The following is a 20,045-nucleotide window of genomic DNA, read 5'->3' as shown; positions in this document are numbered from 1 at the left end:
TCATGAGAGTTCATCAAATATCCAGTCCTTCTTTAAGAAAAATTTCACACATGGAATTCCCCATAGAATGATGACAGTAAAAGAATTTAAGGCAATTAATTTGGGCCATTTACGTTAAGATTTTAAATTAAGAAAAAGTCATGTCAGGGAGGGACAAAAGCTTTTCCTCTACCTTCTTAGGTTCAGTATATGGGGGCTGTGAATTACATTGACAACTAACAGATTCACAGAAGAAAAGGCATGCAATTTTTATTGATGTTGATATTTTTATGCACACACGGGCCTCAGAGAAAAGAAGTGAAAACCCCATTTTCACAAAGAATGATAATTGTGGAGAATGGAATAGAAAAAGGAAAGGGTGTTTCGGCTTCTAGTTGTGATAAATTGTGGGAAGGTGACTAGGAAATATATGGGGGAAACTAATGGAAGATAAGGGTTATTTTAGTAAGGTCTGTTTATGCGGATTCACCTCAGCCTTGACACTCCTCCTCCAGGGCTGAGTTGCTCTCCCCTTTCTGGTACAAGGAGGGCACCGTTCTCACAGGAAATTTATGTCTTGCTTTCAGGCAGATGGGGGAGGGCAAAGAGCTCTTCCTGTTTCTGTTGTTTCTCAATTGCCTTCTGCTCAAAATAATCCTTCTCCCCAAGTGACATATTTGGGGGTGGCATATTCTAATCCCCTTCAGTCATTAAAATCTTCTCTGTACCGTATAACTCAAGTTCAAAACCCTCAAGCCATTACCCGGGTTATGAGGGTGACTCAGCCTCCCTCCTTCACTCCCAGACAGAATCAATTTGTCCAGCCACCCTGCTCCAAGCCCCGGCTTTCTCCCACAGTGCACCTGGGCCTTCAACAGCCTTCCCCAGCTCAGCCAGTGCCTTCCCTGTCTTGTGATTTGTTGCATATCCAATAACCACACCACGTTTTTCTTAACTTGATGAGTTATAAGGTGACGTCTCCACTCCTGACCCCCTCTTTTCCCTCCCCACCATCATGACTCGGCGAACTTGCCTTGTAACAGCTTCATCCTCCCCAGACGCGCTACAGCCCTTGCTGCTTTGGAATAAGTTCAAGTCCTCCCTCATCCACGGACCTTATGGAAGTCATTTAAACTTGTTACATCTAGTTCAACTTACAAATGGGAATAAGAATATCTACCTCACAGAGTAAATATCAGGAATGGATCAGCTAGTATTGCAAGGTGTTATGTAGTTATGTATAAGGCTTAGTTAATTTGGCATGATGGAATCTGTTTAAGGTTTTAGATGTCTTTCTTAACGCCCTGCTATGTTTCTGGTGCTGTTTGAAAGGATTTAGAGCACTTACTATGTTCAAGACAGTGAGCTAGACCAGGAGTCAGCAAAATCAGCCAGTTACTTTTTTTTTTTTTTTTTTTTTTTTGCGGTACGCGGGCCTCTCACTGTTGTGGCCTCTCCCGTTGCGGAGCACAGGCTCCGGACGCACAGGCTCCGGACGCGCAGGCTCAAGCGGCCATGGCTCACGGGCCCAGCCGCTCCGCGGCATGTGGGATCCTCCCGGACCGGACACGAACCCGTGTCCCCTACATCGGCAGGCAGACTCCCAACCACTGCGCCACCAGGGAAGCCCAGCCAGCTACTTTAGTATAGCCGAGAGCTAGGAATGGTTTTTACACTTTGTAGTGGGTTGGATTGTTTCCACCTAAAATTCATGCTCATCAGGGGCTTCTGAATACAACCTAAGAAATAGGGTCTTTGCAGACGTAATTTGTTAAAGATCTTGATATAAAATCATCCTATGACCCCTAAATCCCATAACTGGTATCCTTTTAAGAAGAGGAGAGGGCACAGGGATACACAGGGAAAAGATCACATGAAAACGGAGGCAGAGATTGGAGTGATGCAGCTGTAGAACAAGAACATCAAGGATTGCTGGGAGTCACCAGAAACTAGTTGTCTTTGTTTTAATAATTTTGATTTGTAAACTTTTAGACACCCCTTTTTTTTTTTTGGCCATACCAGGGACTGAACCCCAGCCCTCGGCAGTGAAAGCACGGAGTCCTAACCCCTGGACCACCAGGGAATTCCCATAGACACTTTTATTATAATCTGTATTTTTGCCTTTTGCTTTTAATAATTTTGAAGGTGGGGGTAGGGAACCTAGGTCCAGAGAAATCCTAGAGAGGCCAGTGGACCAATGTGGGGGACATAGCAGGATGTTGGGGACACAGAACTTGATGGGTCACCATAGGACCATGGCTCGGGGGCCCAGACTTTAGCACTGTCAGCCCTCGGTGGTGGACTCAACCTTCCTTGCAGATCCCAGCTGCGGGAAGGAAAAAGCCCCCACCTCTAGAGCGGGAAACAGGGTTCAGGAATTAATGCTCCCTTTCAAGCCCCCTTCCAGTCCTGCCCTCTCCCTACACCCACCCCTCCTCTGACCTTTCCCTGCCCTGGGCCCAGAGCTCAGCCTCCACCATTCACCCCCGAGGGCATGTATCTGATGGTTCCATCTCTGTCTCTCTACTCTCCTTCAGAAGACGTTCTTGTTACCGGGGTGCTGGCCTCTAGGAGGTAGGGGAGCCCACCTTGTTCCTGGACACATTGGACAACCACTGACTAATGCTCTGAACTTGGCAAGTCTTTTAACCTCGCTGAGACTCAGAGTCCCTGCAGGCAGCGTGGGTATGATAAGGCCAGTCCTAACAGCTCCGGAGCTGTTTTGAGGACCATGTCGGATGACCTGGGTTAAAACCTCTTACAAATCATAGAGCCCAATAATGAAAGAGACTAAGAATATAAACTGGGCCCGGCCAGACCTGTGGATTCAACTCTATTGATTGTTGCAAGTGTCGGGGAGCACATGCACTGAACCAGCCCAACATGGCACCTGTAAGAGGTGGGCGTGTTAATGCTGTTGACAACAATGAACGTGTTAGTGGAGATCACGGCTAATCTACCCGGAGGCCATAGACAACAGCTATGGCTACCCGGCCCACCCATCTATTCCCAAAGCCTCCCACTCGCCTATGGATTTAGACTGCTCTTTGAAAAATGGATTTTTTTCTCATTTACCACCAAATGAAATCAAATACCCCTCCCTCTTTAGTCTGACAGCAAGCGATCCTGGCTTCGCCGGTCATGGCGGCAGGGTCTGTAATTTGTGTGGAGCACCTGGACGGCTAGCTCACACCTGTGCCATCGGGGCAGAGAGCACACTTGTAACGTAAGAGCACAGCTCTCTTCCAAATGAGACAACGTGCACGGGTGTAAGGGGAGGTGTACCGGCAAGAGAGCGGCTGTTAGGAGGAAAGAAGATGTGCCTGTCAATTTCTCTCAGCTTCTTGGAACCTGAGAAACAAATCATTCAACTTCCAGATCCATTTCAATGATGCCAGCTCAAGTAACACCCATTTCCCTCACATTTTTCTGTGACGAGAATGGCCAAGTAAAGCTTCTGAAGTAAATCCTTTCGATTTTCAAACAAATCCTGTTGGCATTAGGGCTCGCCAAGACAGCCTCCCCTGGGAGTCAATTCTCATTTCTCTGTGTTGCTAATTATTATCATAATTGGCATTAATAACTTGCATTTATTGAGTGATTATTACACACCAGGCAGTATGTTAAGAATTTATGTTTGGGGCTTCCCTGGTGGCGCAGTGGTTAAGAATCCGCCTGCCAATGCAGGGGACATTGGCTCGAGCCCTGGTCCGGGAAGATCCCACATGCCGAGGAGCAACTAAGCCCATGCACCACAACTACTCAGCCTGTGCTCTAGAGCCCGCGAACCACAACTACCGAGCCCGCGTGCCACAGCTACTGAAGCCTGAGTGCCTAGAGCCCGTGCTCTGCAACAAGAGAAGCCACCGTAATGAGAAGCCCGTGCACCGCAATGAAGAGTAGCCCCCGCTCACCACAACTAGAGAACGCCCGCGTGCAGCAACGAAGACCCAACACAGCCAAAAATAAATAAATAAAATAAATTTATTTTTAAAAAAAAAAGAATTTATGTTTGATCTTCCCAATGACCTGATAAGGTATGTACCATTACCTCCGTTTTACAATTAGGAAACAGGGGCTCAGATAAGCTGTCAGTTACCCAAGTTCTCACAAATAAGACGCAGCAGAGCTAGGATTTAAACCTAGGTCATCTGTACTAGTTTCCTGTGGCTGCTATAACAAATTATCACAAACTAGGTGGCTTTAAACAACAGAAGTTTATTCTCTCACAGTGCTGGAAGCAAGAAATCCAAAAACAAGACGTTCGCACAGTTGTTCCCTTGTGGAAGCCTGAGGAGAATCGGCCCCATGCCTCTCTCCTGGCTCCTGGTGGCAACGTTGTTGTTCCCTGGCTGGTAGATGCGTCACTCCAGTCTCAGTCTCTGCCCTCACATGGGTGTTCTCTCCATGTGTCTCTCTGCCTCTTCCTGTAATGACACCACTGATTGGACTTAAGGCCCACCCTCATCCAGCATAACCTCATTTTTTTTTTAATTGTGGTAAAATATGTATATAACAAAATTTGCCATTTTAGTCTTTTTTTTTTTTTTTTTTTTTTTGCGGTACGCGGGCCTCTCGCTGCTGTGGCCTCTCCCGTTGTGGAGCACAGGTTCCGGACGCGCAGGCTCAGCGGCCATGGCTCACGGGCACAGCCGCTCCGCGGCATGTGGGATCTTCCCGGACCGGGGCAAGAACCTGTGTCCCCTGCATCGATAGGCGGACTCTCAACCACTGCACCACCAGGGAAGCCCCATTTTAGTCATTTTTAAGTGTACAGTTCAACAGCATTAATTACATTGACCATCACCGCTGTCTATTTCCAAAGCTCTTTCATCGCCGCAAACAAAAACTCTGTACCCATTAAGCAACAACTTGTTTCCCTCTCCTCCTAGCCCGTGGTAAGCTCTATTCTACTTTCTGTCTCTATGACTTTGCCTATTCTAGGTCCCTCATATAATAGAATCATGCAATTCTTGCTCCCTTTGGTTCTAGCTTATGTCACCTAGCATAATGCTTTCAAGGTTCATCCGTGTTGCCGCATGTATCAAAACTACATTCCTTTTTATTGCAGAATAGTGTTCCATTGTCTGGATAAAGACATGTTGTTTATCCATTCATCTGTTGATGGACACTTGGGTTGTTTCCACCTTTTGGCTATTGCGAATAATTCGGTTAGGAACAATGGGGTACAAGTATCAGTTTATTTTTTCAGTTCTTTTGGGATATATACCTAAGAGTGGAATTGCTGGGACAAATGGTAATTATACGTTTAACTTTTTGAGGAATAACTATACCATTTTTTGCAGCAGCTGTACCATTCTACATTCCTACCAGCAATCCATAAAGGTTTTGATTTCTCCACATCCTGGTCATTTATGTCCAGTTTTATTAGTATTATTAATATAGAGTACAACCTCATTGTAACTCAACAAATTATATCTGCAAAGATCTTATATCCAGATAAGGTCACATTCTGAGGTTTGAGTAGACATGAAGTTTGGAGGGATGCTATTTAACCCAGTACGTCATCTGTTTCCAGAGTCCACACTCATGAACCCTAACAATAATACCTCAAAAATATATTTAGTCTTCACAACCCTCCAATGAGCTAGGTACTCTCATCCCCATTTTACAGATGGGTAATTAAAGCTGACTGTTGAGGTAATCTGCTCAAGATCATATATTCAAAACAGCTGCTTTATCTACCACCCCATCCTACTATCCTCCTCATATTTTGTATGAAAACTGCAGCCACCCTTTAATCAAATGACACTTTCCCACTAATACCTTCATTGGCCCCACTCTGGGGTGGGTTAGGAACTCTACTATGTCCTTTTCTAATAACTGGATACATTTGCTGTTATTGCATTTAGCACATATCCATATAATTTTATGTTATTTTTGTCTATTCCTCTTGGTTAGGAGCAATCAGCTTTATGATTATTATTATTCAACGTGGAAAAGGCGGAGGGGGGGTGGTCTTGAACCCTTTCCAAATGTGGTGACTAGCATTTCCCAGGTTTTATTTCCATTTTTATTTAGAGATACCACTGCCTGGCATCTGATCAAAGAAAAATCTAGGAAACTCATCGAAGTTATCAATTTTTCTGTACTGTCCAGCATGAAGGAAGCCCAGGTGAAGAATTTGCTTCATATCCTTAGCCTTTATGTATTCCTCAGTTGAGGGCCATGTGACGTTCGTCCTCTGATTCTGTGCCTTTGTAACGTGCTCAAAGTAATGTTTAATCCTCCAGATTATGAAGTTTGTAATAAACCTAAATGAATTTTTCTAAAAAAGTAAAAAGCATTTTCTCAGCATCCTCCTCCTTCTTGTGCATGCTATTGGGAAGAACCTGAAGAGAGTGCAGTGCTGAAATTTTTAATTTCAGAGATCCAAAATAATGAATGAGCCACCCTCTTGGTTGTATACCATACTCAGAGTTACCATCAAACTGGTAATATTATAAATATAATTTCCCTTCTCTCCCTCCTTTATTACCTAAGGTACAGCTTAAACTCCTATTAAGTTCTATAATTTATTTCACCTTTATATGATTCTAAGAAGTAGCCAACTGCCTCAGCAACCTTGAGGCTACTCCCAAAGCCCTTAATCAGTCCACGAATAATAAAGGCATTATCGGTATGTATATACACAGAAAAACTCAAATATACTAATAACAATGAAACTATCATCATACAAAGCAGAATGAGGAGTTACTAGACAAAAACTATGAATCAGTTCTATTTCTAGCATTGGTATAGAAGAGACGCTTTCTAAACTAAAGCAAGGCAATTTTGATCAAATCACTTAAAATCCTTCCTTAATTCTCCTTCACCTAAAGGAATCAAGTCCAAAATCCTTAGTGTGGCTCTACTGTCATCTCCCATAGGGCAGTCCAGTCTCAGAGCCCCCTAATTACCACATGAAATTCAGTGCCTATAATGTCCTGCTTTGTCCAACCGGTGACCTCCTATTTATGCTTTGAGACCTAATTCAGAATTATCATCCCCCTAGGAACTTTAATTACATAGTCCTCCATTTCTGGATAAAGTTATCTGTGCTTTATTCGTATTTCTATCGCAATTTTCATCATGTTCTATAATCCACTCACCTGAGAACTTGAGGGCAGGAATTCTGTTTTATTCATCTCCATGCTCCCAGTGCCGGACTCATAGTAACTGCCTGATAAATGTTTATCATTATGAGTCGTTCATTTGACTGCCTCCCCCCAACCCCTTTCTTGATGTTCATTTTGTCTGTTTGGAAGTTATTTTTAAACATAGCTCAGGGAACTTGCAAATTTGTAAGCCCAAATTCTTTACGTTCTCAAATCTTTTAAAACCTCATAGCAATACTGGGTATTCTAGAGGGAGTAACCTCACCTTTAATCCCCTGTTCAGGCGCGACAGGACGGTGTCCCTGTGCTTTTGCAAAAAGCAAGAATTGCATTTATCTCTCCAACCCATCTTGCTACCAACCATTCACCTGTCATTCTCTGAATGCTCACCTTTGTCCTTGGAGTTTGCTCTTGAGTAGCTTAAAGGAAACCACTCTTCAGAGAGAAAAATAAATAAGACCAAACAATTCAAAGACCCTGACATTCTTGGTGAAAGATATTGATCAACTCTCCTAACCAAAGCTGGATAATCTTCAGAAAATGGAAACATCAATGGAAAAATAGACACTGCAAGGCACCAAGGGAATATGGCAGTGACAGGGGAAAGGTTAAGGCAAGGAGGGGCCAGAGCCCTTCATCAGGCATTTCAGGTACACAGGCTGATAGGTTTGCCTGGAGGACAAGGACCGGCTTATATTCCTTCTGTCCCTCTCATCAGCAACAGACCGTCACAGGAGCTAAGACATGTTACTAAAAACCCACTAGTCAAATGGAAGTAGTAAGTCTCTAAACTAAGCTTTTGGTAGTGAGAGAGAAAAATCAAAGATGAATAAGAAGAGCAAATATTGCTAAAGGAAAAACTTCACTACTCAAAAACACTGAACGGGGCTTCCCTGGTGGCGCAGTGGTTGAGAGTCCGCCTGCCAATGCAGGGGACACAGGTTCGTGCCCCGGTCCGGGAAGATCCCACATGCCGCGGAGCTGCTGGGCCCGTGAGCCACAACTACTGAGCCTGCACGTCTGGAGCCTGTGCTCCGCAGCAAGAGAGGCCGCGACAGTGAGAGACCCGCGCACCACGATGAAGAGTGGCCCCCGCTTGCCACAACTAGAGAAAGCCCTCACACAGAAGCGAAGACCCAACACAGCCAAAAATTAATTAATTAATTACTTTTTTAAAAAAAATCATTGATTCTAGAAAATGTTTTAAAAAAAACTGAATAGCAGAAACTACAGAAAGAGACTTAAAAATGTTTTGTATATTAGTGGCATGTGGATGAAGCTAAAAGATAGCCTCTGAACTGAACGTTCCTGGCAAATAATTTGATTGTGATACGAACATTAAATTTTGTTAAAGTAGAGACCAAGACCTTGACACTGCGTAGGTGGGAGGGAGCAGAGAGAAAGGGTGCATAAGTCCACGTGCAGACTTGTGCAAGGTTCTGAGAAACGGGGGCTGGCAGGGCTGAAGATCTGGAGGGAGGGTGCTAGAATGGACGGGCATCTGGGGAGCAATGCGTGGGTCCTTCTGACTTCAGAGGGACAAAGTGATTTTCTTATAAAATGGGTTAATTCTATGAAAGAAGGGGGAAATCTAATCTAGTTATTTTGCCCAAATGGCTGGGTCAACATCTGAGCCATGGCCAAGTTCACTCAAAGTGACCTCAGACAGTGGACCTCAACTACTTGGGATAACTTTCCTTAGAATCAATATGGAGGTTCAAAATCCTAAGGTTTTAGGGCCAGTAATATGAACATTTCTCCCCTAATTTCCCCAAGTGAGGAAGAGCAGTTCTAGCCGACACTTCCTTGGGGAATCCTTTCCCAAACATCCCTTGATCTCCACTGATGCCCCCTGAGCAGTGAGAAGTAACAGGCTACTGAAAACTTAGCACAGAACCCTGATGTGAAAAAGGACAGGATCGCGGTTCCCTGAGCAGGTCTGTGTGACCTTGGGCAAATCTCTGGGTTTCAGCCAGCTCCCCGCTCTGCAAAAATAAGTAAATAAATAAAGAGGAGAAAAGAGTAGGACCTAGCAGGGGAGGAGGAATGAATAAATGATTGCTAAGCACCTTGGAAACCGAAGCGCTATTTAAATGCAAAAGAAACTGCAGGATAACAACTTCACTTTGGCAAGAACTGTCAACTACAGGAGCCATTAAAAGTCACAGGCTATAAAACAGGCAGTAAAGTGGGCTTTGTTCAGCTTTGCCCTGCAGAATCATATAACCTTGCCTGAAATTCACTGTTTATCTCAGCTCAAGAGTGATCAGACAAACCACAGTTCATCCACGACCAGAAAAGCCCAGGCAACTCAAGAAGAGAACTCTGCCTGCCCTTCAGTCCTTACCTACCCTCAGTCCCACGACGGTCCCACCATCCCCTGGGCACCCACGCGGTCCCAGGTACTCCTGTGTGTGACATCGTTCCAACTAAACAGCCCAGTGAAGGAGGTATCATTACTACCCTTTCAGAGGCAGACTCTAAAGCTTAGTCCAGTTAAATAACTTGCCCAATATCAAACAGTTAGTTAAGGGCGGGGGCAGGAAATGAAGGAGGTCTGGTCCTGTTGACTGTCTTTCTGTGACAATGACAACCTTGTGTCCCTGCCCCCAGTCCAACCCCTACTAATCTACTCTGGTCACGTCAAAACACCAATACAGCATATGGTCGTTGGGTTACTGGAGCACTTAGAGCAAACTCCTGCCAAAAAAGCAAAAGACAACATCAACTTCTTTCATTTCCACAGCTCCTTCTGGAACTTTCTGGTTTTCTTGAACGTCTCTGGACTAGAGTTTAGGGAAGGGGGGATGGGGGAGTAGATACATATTTCGTGCTCTGTGATGTCATCCTGAACTTCTAATCCTGTGGAGAATGTATTGAAAAAGGAAAAGGTATATATTCCTGAAGCCAGTCTGAAATGTTAGCAGGTCAGGGATGAGCTCCTCCAATCAATTGGATAGGAAGGACCAGGTTCCCAGGTAATTAGCAAACGAGTGAGAAAATTCAGAAGGGGTCAGATGTGTCCTTCAGGCTGCCCCTGAGAACTTCTTGCCACCATAATACAAAGCCCGGATAGATTAGAACTTTGAAATTTCTGTCATTGCACAGGACTGCGGTTGGCGTGTCTTCAGAAGGGCGTGCACACTGATGAGCTAGTCAGAGGTATTCCTTTCCTCCCAAAGTGGAGTGGGGGGGAAGAGTTTGGAGGAGTCATCCGCAGGAGTCAGAGTTGTTTTAAATCATCAATGTCAAGTATTTTTAAGAGGCGGAAGAGGCGTCTGCAGGAGTTCCTTGGAAAATACGGCCATTTGTTTGTTACCTGGTAAGGGAATGATGTAAAAGGATTAGGTGACCTAAAAACAGCTGGGCCAGGTGAGGGCAGATGGCAGAGGGGTTCATGGCCCTTGGGGAGGGCAATGAAAACCTAGACAAGAGGACAGACAAAACCGAAAGGTAGGAGGGGGTAGTTTGATGCTGAGTGGCTGGGGAGACGAGCAGAAAAGGAAGCTGAATCTCAGACGGCAGATCTAAAATGCAGCAGCTGCTACAGTACAAAGGGGAAAAAATAAAAAAAGAAGAAGGAAGAAGCAATTTCAGACCAAACGACAAATAGAGTAGGATCTCTGTAAATGGGCTAAGAGAGGATTATCCTACTATCAACAGAGTTCCTAGTGGAAGGGGAAGAAACACTGTCCTTTTAAAGGCTCTCATTTATGAATACTGACCCTGTGTCCTATCTTTTAGCCTTCAGAACAGCCTTGCTAGATACGTATCCTTATATCCATTACACAGGTAAGTAAACTGATCTTTGGGGAGAAGGGGCTGACTTCCCAAGAACACAATGTAGCCTAAAACAGGAGCCAGTCAATGAAGCACAGGAACAAGAAGGAGAGAAACATGAAGGAAAGAGAAGGGATGTCAACACCGCGACCCAACCTCAGTGAAAACAGAGCGGGCGGGGCGCTCTAGACATAGGGCACGAAGACAAAGGGAATGCTTGTCAGGGATGCTTCCAAGCCTCAGCGGAGCAGCCTGAGCACTCTGATCCCACACAGATGATCCTTCTCAGCTACAGAAAGCTGTCATGAAATTAGCTCACCCTGAAATGAAGTTTAATTGTTCTACAGAAACGTTGGCATGTTCCAGCCAGGAGCAAGAGAGCTTTGTTATCAAATGATTGACTGGGGTGGAGAAGACTCCAGAAAAGCAAGAAAGCAAGATAAGGGCCAAGGAGATCAGGAACAAAAAAAGGAAGCTAGTTTTTTTTTAATTGGATAAAGTTTCCAATGACTCTTTTTTCCAAAGGACTCTTTGGAGGTCAATAATGAGGAGGGGACCCAAGACCCAGCCCAAGATGCGAAACCCAGAGTAGCAACGCTGTGAGACTGCTGCGTGGTACCATTCCAGAGGGACCCTTACAGTGAGGGGCCAGAACACACTCCCCCAGAGCCCGGTATTCCTCTGTCTAAGGTCACGTAGCCTAGGAGTTTAGAGCTGTGTATTTGAGACTCAGTACTTCCACTTACTAGCCGTGTGATCCAGAGCAGCTTACCTCATTGCTACAAGCATCAACTTGACTATCTGAAAGGGGGAGTGTATTATTTATCCATTGCTGTGTCACAAATCACCCCAAAACTGAGCAGCTTAAAACAACACTAGATATTTATTATCTCTCAGGGTTGCTCTGGGTCAGAAATTTGAGAGCTGGGCAGTTCTGGCTCAGGATGGTTTCTAGGACTGGAGACAGATGCTGACTGGGGCTGCAGTCATCTGAAGGCTTGCCCAGGGCTGGAGGATTGAGGATCCACATCTAAGAGGACTCGCCCCTGGCTGTTAAGGGGAGGCCTCAGTTCCTCTACACGTGGCCGCTTCATAGGCCTGTTCAGTGGTGATCCAAGAGAGAAAGCCACGCAGAAACTAAAACTGTTTTATGACCCAGCCTCAGAAGTCATTGCATAACTTCCGCCACATTCTATCTGTTAGAAGAGAGTGGTAAGCCTGACCCACATTGAAGAGGAGGGAAATCTGGCACCATCATTTGAAGGGAACAGTGACAAAGAATTTGCAGACATATTTTAATTTCAGGGGAAACACCTTCCTTCATGCTACACATATTTACTGTGCACACACTGTATAGCATCATATTAATGCTGGAGTTACCACAAAGGATAAGAATGATTTCTGTCCTCAAGGGCTTTATAGGCTGTTTGAGGAATACACGTGAGACAAGAGTGAAACCCCTCACACTGATTAGGATGCTACTAACAAAAAGATCTGGAAATAAAAGTGCTGGCGAGGATGTGGAAAAATCACTGTGCACTGTTGGCGGGAATGTACAATGGTGTAACTGCTATGGAAAACCGTATGGAGGTTCCTCCAAAAAGGAAACAAAGAATAATCCCATGATTCAGCAATCTCACTTCCGGATATGTAACCAAAAGAATTGAAAGCAGGGTCTCGAAGAGGTACTTGCACACCTATTCGTATTCATAGCAGCACTACTCAAGACACCCAAGAGGTGGAAGCAGCCCAAATGTTCATTGATGAACAAAAAATCAAACTGTGGTATATACAATGAAACATTATCAGCCTTTAAAAGGAAGGGAATCCTGTTACATGCTACAGCATGGACGAACCTTGAGGACTCTATGCTAAGTGAAACAAGCCAGTCACAAAAAGACAAATACTGTATGATTCCACTTATCTGAGTGATCAAAGGTGGTCAAATTCATCAAAACAGAAAGTAGAATGGTGGTTGCCAGGGGCTGGGGGAAGGGAGGAAGGGGGAGTTATCATTCAGTGGGTCTAGAATTTCAGATTTGCAAGAAGAAAGAGTTCAGGAGACCTATTTCACAACAATGTGAATGTACTGACTACGGAACTGCACACTCAAGAAAGGTTAAGATTGTAAATTTTATGTGATGCGTTTTTTATTAAAAATTTTTTTCAAAAAGAAAAAAAGAGCAAAGTACAAACTAGTACATCCAAGTACAAAACTGGATGCTGTGGGGTCTCGTCGGCCACCTACAGTAGTAAGAGTTTTCCTAGAAGAGGTGCCTTCCTAGCAGAGCCCTGAAAAACATACTAGGAGCCTGTAAAGGGAAGTGAGGTTTTCAAGCGGGTGGACCAATGTCATCCAAACATAGTCATGACTCATTAATGAGTCACAAAATCAACTTAGGGGGTCCTGTCCAGCATTTTTACTTAAATGGAATAGAACAGCATGTATCAGAGTGAATCGCACGCAAAAAGGATCTTTTTGTAGAGCTTTTGTTTAATTTATGCGTGTATCTCTGTATATCTATGAGGTGAGGAACAAGTTATGATGTAAAATATATTTCTTATTGTGGGTGGATTAAAAACACGCTTGAAAGCCACTGGATTAGAGTACAAGATGAAAAGAGGCAATGGCAAGAGATAAGGTTGCAAAGGTATATCAGTCAGGATAGAGGAGGTTCTATTGCAGTGACAAATGGCCCCCAAATCTCAGTGGCTTAGAACTAGGGTTGATATTTCCCTAATGTGACTCATCCACTGAGAATCAGCGGGTGTTCTGCTTATTTCGTATTCACTCCAGGAGCTGGTAGATGGTAGAAATAACCTCTGTGTGGAACATTACTGGTCTCGTGAGGGAGGGAAAGTGAGCTGTGCACGGGCTATTAAACGTCTGCCTGGAAGCGCCATTGCTGCTCACATTTCATGGGCCAAAGCAAGTCGTGTGGCCAAGCTTGACATTGATGGTGCAGGGGAGGTATAATCCTCCCCCAGGAAGGGGCGGTGGATGGTTAGGAATGATAACACAGTCTGCCCCAAGAGGTAGGAGATGGAGGAGAAACCAATCAAGATGCGTCTTATAAATGACATCCAGATACTTGGGATTTCTCCTAAGGGCAATGATGATTCATTGGAAAGTTTTTTGGTTTTTTTTGCGGTACGAGGGCCTCTCACTGTTGCTGCCTCTCCCGTTGCGGAGCACAGGCTCCGGACGCGCAGGCTCAGCGGCCATGGCTCACGGGCCCAGCCGCTCCGCGGCATGTGGGATCCTCCCGGACCGGGGCACGAACCCGTGTCCCCTGCATCGGCAGGCGGACTCTCAACCACTGCGCCACTCTCAACCACCAGGGAAGCCCATTGGAAAGTTTTAAGCGAGGTGATCATACTGGTTCTTTTGAGAGCTCCCTGTGTCAGCAGAGTGCTGAGTGGATTGGGAACCAGTGAGGTTGGTCTTCTCAGCCAAACCAACCGTCTTGCTAAACAGGCAAAGGACCAGCACTTCCCTCCCCAGGAGCAATAAACCTCAAAGCCCCATCTCAGAAATTAAAGGTCAAGAAACACGACCTAAGAGAGAAATGTAAGGGCCTCCAGTTATCATTAGCTGAGACAGCAGCCCCTTTACGAAGTGAAATGTTCAGGTGCTGTGTGATGAGGTGATCATATTTGTGCATTAGCGGAAAATCATATATGTATACACACACACACGTATACTCTGTGTGTATATATACGCATACATAGGCATGTATATATATGTAATTTTTGAAACTTGGCTAGTAACTTGGAGGTAACTTGGGAGAAAATCTTTGAAGGGAGTGGGGACCTTATAGAGGACACAGGAGGAGTTCTGCTTGGCACTGAGGGCCCGGTGAAGAGACGGCCTGGGGACACCCTCCTCAGTGGTCGGTATGGGACCTCCACCTGGACAGCCTGGCCCTCCCCTCTCCTCCTTCATTTCACCCGCCTTTCATCCAAGGAACCCGTGGAGAGTTATCCATCCAGACAGTGCTTCCAAAAGGGAGAGGAGGGAAGGGAATTGCTAGTGCAGACAAAAATGGAACCCTAGCTTTAATTTTGACAAGATAAGAGTGGAGGGAAGGACTAATAGCGAGCAAAGACACACAGTCTCCCATTGTAAAGGGCTGTAAACCAAGCTGAGAAGGGCTGGAGCAGAGGAGCGGGTCTCAGGCGCTTTAGAGGAAGGGTAAGGCCAAGAGCTTCGGACTCAGACTGACCATTTACTAAATGACAAAGGCAGGACTAGAACCCACTCCCCCATTCACACAGCAAACAATGGAGTCTCTACTCTGTGTTAGAAACCGCTGCAGGTGCTAGAGCCACAGCAATGAGCAAAATAAAGACAGAGCCCGTCTGGGGCTTATATTCTAGGCGGAGGAACAGACACTAAACACATCAATATACGGTAAGGTAGATGGTGGTAAGTGCTATAGAGAAAACAAGCGGAGGGGGATGTGGGAGCAGGAAGGGGGTGGCTTTTTAATGTAGGACGATCTGGGAAGGCCTCGAGATGAGATGACCCAGATTTCCAGGCTTCATACTATGCATGTTCTTAGTTTTTCAATCTTATATAACTACAGCCCTTTTCTTCGGTGCGTTTCTTCTTTTCTTTTCTTCTCTTTTAGCATTCGGAGCAAAGGGTGTGCAGAACGGTGGTTAGACTGTGGATTTTGACATCGGTTGTCTGCTTGCTTGTGAGTTACATCTCCACCTCCTAGTTCCTGTGTGACACTGGGCAAGTTGTTCGATCTCTCTAGCTCTGGGGTTTCTCTGTCTGCAAAGAGGGGGAAATGATAAATTCCCCACGGGTTTGTTGTGAAGATACAATGAGATCGTGTATGCAAAGTGGCTTTTACTACACTAGCAGGAACAGGAGTGGCCAAATTAAGGCTCACAAGCGGTACCTCTTCTTAGGAGCACATTCTGTGTGTTTAGGTTTTAAGAGTGGGTATTCCCAGGCCCTGTCCCCAGGAGCACCGGCTCTCTGAGGGCTACTCCAGTGAAACTCACTGATTTGCCTCTCTTCACCCACACTTTGCCCTGCTCCTCCTATAATTCTGGCGATACACGAAGCCTCATCAAATTAAAAAGGTGCAATATTTTCAAATTTTTGCATCTCTGATATCACCATGCATCCTAGAGTTGATGGCATCTTATAATTGACAGACTATTTTCTTTTGTAGTCGTATATTAAAAAAAAAAAGTGATCTGAGAATCGATGGTGCTTTGTTATGACAAGTATAATGACCTGCAATAAACCACAGCCAACTGGTACCGCCAGAGTTCCCATTGTGACCTAGGCATCAATTGTTTTAAGGAACAGAATCAGCAGAGCACATCAGAATGAAGAAAGGTTACTGGATCCAGAGTCTATGAAATCCTCCGAGTTTTTTCGAGCGGTGACACACAGTATGCCCAATAGTGAAAGGTCCAAGTGGTGCTGGAAACTTGGAGAAAGTTCCATTGATGGGATATATGACCATGCCAGAGACCTGAGCTTTTTATTCTACTCACTCCTAAGTGTTAACTTTAAAAACTTTTGAACCTACAGTTCCAAAAATAGTATAACAAACACCCACATGTTCCTCATTCAGATTCACCAATTGTTACAAGTTTGCATATTTGCTTCCTTCCTCTCTCTCCTCTCTCTCTTTCTGTCTCTCTCTGTCTCTCTCTCTATACATACACACACATCGTTTCAATTATTTCTATTTACTTTAAATTGTTTCTTATTTTCAGCTGAGTCATGTAAGAGTTTCTTGCAGGCGTCATGACTCTTTATTCATAAAAACTTCAGCACTTCCAAGAACAAGGGCCTCCTGCTAGAAAACCATAGTGCAATGATCACATCAGGAAAGTTAACACAAATACACCACTACTATGTAATATCCAGCCCACATTTAAATTTCTCCAGTCATTTCAAGAATGGCCTTTCTAGCTGGACCAGTGCTCTTGAAATGAGAGGACATTCCTGCAGGTGTTTTTTGTCTGTTGGCTTTTTGCAGTTTTCTACACACTCAAGTAAATAAAAATGTTCGCCTGCCAACTAATTCATTTGATGAGAGAAAAATAAATTCAGGTGCCACTAGAAATGACAAAAAGGTAATAAGAATTTTAAAAAAGGATAATTTATAATTTCTCAAGCTATATATACTGATTCATCCATTTTCAACTGATCTAGATCTATACGTATCTACTCTCTAGCTAACCACGTTCAGTTTTACTAACTGGTACAAGACAAGCTTTCTAAGACGTGGATAGCAGTATCCTTAGATTTCTTTCTGAATTACTTTTAAATTAGTTAGAGAAATTAACTTTCTTTTTAGATTCGTAGTCTGATTCCTCAGAAATACCACCATGTTTAGACTGTGGGCTCCTTTAGGTTAAGCTTATGGATCGTGTCACAATCATCTTTTCATCCTTAGTAATTATATCGCAGCTGGTACATAGTAGAAGCTCAATAAACGGTGATGTGAATGAGCAAGTGAATGCTTTTTCTGGCCATTCAGAGCAGGTTCTGCCCCCCTCCACATCTCTGCCAGTTTGCAGATATGAACTCTGCGCCCTTTTCCAGTTGGCTGCAGTCATATAGTGAAGACAGTTTAATAAGATGATACAGAGAAAGAAGACCAGACCTTGGTCCTTCCTCGGCAGAGGCAAGATATTATTGGAATCACAACAAATCTGAATCATGGCGGGTTTTAACTGCAAATAAGATACACAGGGAGACTGGGAATCCACAGGAAGTGAGATTATTTGACCTGCACACCTCCATCCTTCTTTGAAATACTAGAAACTTTGTGTTAGGCAGCAGGTGGTGAAAGCTAGGGCGGGCTATAAACCCTTCTTTAAGAAAAATAGTCCACTCACTTTCCTTCTGGGCTTGAGGGAAACCCTCATTCTTGGACCTGTCCCGCTAGATGAGTGAGGAAGTAAAATGCCTTCTCTCAACGTGAGATGAATGCCTTTCACTATAAAGTCTCAAACATCCTTGGCTCAGGGTCTGCCTGTTGTCAAATGTGGCTTCTTATTGATTAAGGGAAGAGGAAAGAAGAGCAAGGGAGTTTTTGTTAAAGGCACCTTCGATCTGGTATCAGCTTATTCTTGAAAGAATCACACTAGGTCGATACATATAAATAAATCAGAACTATATGGATCAAATATCTCAAAGCTACTAAAGATATACCATGTGCATATATATATGTAAGAAGTAACTTCTTGTTTGATCCACCAAATATACTCCCCCAACATGCTCTGAGCTGATAACTGAAATTCTCTCATTATAGACATACAGGCTTTCAGAGGGTCTTTTTTAATTCCTTCTTTTCCATTTATTTTATTTTATTTTTGACTTATTTTGTTTATTTATATACTTCAATTTATTCAGTAATATCTAAGTTCATGAATACTGGAAAAAAAAATTCAAGCAGCTCAAGACGAAAGCCTTCCTGTTTTCTTCTCTCTAATTCCTCTGCCTTTCCTACAAGTGTCTGTTCTCACAGGTACTGCAGTTCCTCTAGTTCTTTCTCTGGACGTTTACATACACATGAAGCAATAGAAACATGACAAGTATAGGGGACCATACATACCACGTGCACTATTCTGTCCCTTACTTTTTGCTCTTAATGTGTCTTAGAAATCTTTCTTCATGCAAGGAATTTCAAAGATGACCTGAGCCAATGCCTTGTAACAGGGCTCCCCAGGGCCCTAGGGGTCCTGTAGGGGGTCCTCACGGGCTGCCCCAAAGAGGAGCAAACAGAACAGCTCCAGGCTCCTGACCCTGCTCTGGCCAAGGGGCCTCCCATTCAATCTTCTTGTCTTTGTTGATTTCCAAATAAATTTTAAATTAAAAAAAAATTTTTTTTTAATTTATTTATTTTTGGCTGCTTTGGTTCTTTGTTGCTACGCGCGGGGTTTCTCTAGTTGCAGCGAGCTGGGGCTACTCTTTGTTGCAGTGAGCAGGCTTCTCATTGCGGTGACTTCTCTTGTTTCGGAGCTCGGGCTCTAGGCACGTGGGCTTCAGTAGTTGTGCCTTGTGGACTCTAGAGCTCAGTAGTTATGGCGCATGGGCTTAGTTGCTCCATGGCATGTGGGATCTTCCCGGACCAGGGCTCGAACCCGCGTCCCCTGCACTGGCAGGTGGATTCTTAACCACTGCGCCACGAGGGAAGCCCTCCAAATAAATTTTAACTTATATATTTTTTTAATGTGTTGCTTTAAGAAAGGGGGTGAGAAGAACTGATCTAGTTCAGTTCTGCTGTCTGTGCCTTCTGCTAAGATGTAAATGCTTCTGAACAGAGTCAGGCAGTCTCAGATTTCATTGGCTTATTTGTTTTTTTTCTGAAAGCAATTTTAAGGCAAAAGTGGAGAGTGACACTGAATTGTCTCCATTTTCCCAATGTGATCAGTCTTTAGAAGGCTAGAGACAGAGAGGATTGGGAAAGGCCAGGGATGGAAGCAGACAGATTCCCTGGCCACTTTCTCCCTCCTCCAGCAAGGAAAATAGCCCATGTGTTCATCTTGGGTCTTACATATTTCTGTGTATATGTCACTATGTATCATCTGTGCAACCAGAAAATCACTACCCATGTGCCCCTTGAATCTTCTCCGGCTTTTCTCTCTAAATCTTAGATTCTAGACCTTTCTGTTCTGCTGGGTCCAAACCCAAAACCCCTTGAATGGTCAACATTGTACTCATATCCGGAAGGACTGGGAAAAAATCTGACCAGACAGGCCTGCTCCAGCCTATGGGAAACGTTCTTTCTGACCCAGGTAACCTGATCCTCTGAGAAATCTCTGAATCAAACAGAAGCGTAATAAAAACCATCGCTAAAAAGCTAACATGCAAGAGGGACCAGGAAGTAAAGTCCCCCCTCTAATTGTCAAAGTGCCTGGTTACTTGCAAAGGCAAGTGGTTGGAGCACGTCTCCTCAGTTGGAAAACCCAAGCAAGTTGCTGAATTCCTCTGAAGCTCAGCGTTCTTTTTTTTTTTTTTTTTGGCCACGCTGTGCAGCATGCAGGATCTTAGTTCTCCGACCAGCGATCAAACCAGTGCCCCCTGCATTGGGAGCACTGAGTCTTAACCACTGAACTGCCAGGGAAGTCCCTTGAAGATAATAACTATTAATCTCATAAGAGATTAAGTAGAGTAAGGAGTAA

Source organism: Leucopleurus acutus (genome assembly GCF_964270905.1).
Source record: "Leucopleurus acutus genome assembly, chromosome: 10".
NCBI lineage: Eukaryota > Metazoa > Chordata > Mammalia > Artiodactyla > Delphinidae > Leucopleurus > Leucopleurus acutus.
Note: the sequence above shows the minus strand (reverse complement) of the source record.